Raw genomic sequence first — 983 nt, 5'->3', positions numbered from 1 at the left:
GATGAATACAAGTCACGCTTGACTTCTCCAATTACAAGAGGTGCTCAAAGTGGTTACCATCACCATTAATAATAATATAATATTCTTTCTTAAAATGTGTATACTTTTTTGTACCATCTGTGTGTGTATATTTATATATATATATATCTATATCTATCTATCTATCTATCTATCTATCTATATATAGATATATATATTTAATGGTTACTTGAGGTGCAGATTATAGAGAAACCTAATGTTCCCTTGGGTCACCCACAGAGCCACTACTATTCCCATGCCCTTCAAGTGGGCATTAAGGCAGCTTTCCATTTGCTCTGATGGTGCTGCTCTGGCCGGCTGATCCGCACCTCTCTCCCCAACATGCCAGGGCTAAATGGCCTGGAGCGCTGGCTACTGTTGTACTTTCTGGGCCAGGGCGAGCCAAAGGGCACAAGTCCTTTCGTGTTGCAGCGTAGGGCTTGCTTAGCCTGGGCGAACTTTCCAGGCCAATGCGAAGTTTTCCCATTTTGGATGCATGTGGACACCACGCGTCCAAGTTTTGTTCAGCGTGTCAACAGGGTCAGTCTCTGTAGCCACTTCGTGAACGCTTTGAGGCAAGTGTGAGCCAAGGGCTGCAGTGGACTGGGGTAAAACACCACCTCCTGCTTCGCTTTAGGGCAACTGCCACCCCCAGCCAGCATTTCCCTTTAATGCGCGTGCCCGTCAAGGTCCTCGCGTCCCCTCCCCTCAAACCGCCCCGTCAGCCTCTGTTTCCCCACCTCCCCGGGTCCCTGCCGTTCCTTTGACGTGGGACGCCCCTCGCCCACCCCCGCCGCTGCCCGCTCGCGGGACCCGGCTGTCACTTTACTTTTCCACGCCGCCTCCCCGCCCCCTCGCCCAGCCGGCGAGGCAGCCCGCCCGTGCGCGCGCGCGCCCCCGCCCCCTCGCGGTCGCGCGCCGGGAGGAGGCGGGGCGGGGCGGAGCGGGGTAGGGGGTGGAGGGGC

This window comes from Hipposideros armiger, unplaced genomic scaffold, assembly GCF_001890085.2.
Source record: "Hipposideros armiger isolate ML-2016 unplaced genomic scaffold, ASM189008v1 scaffold_245, whole genome shotgun sequence".
NCBI lineage: Eukaryota > Metazoa > Chordata > Mammalia > Chiroptera > Hipposideridae > Hipposideros > Hipposideros armiger.
Note: the sequence above shows the minus strand (reverse complement) of the source record.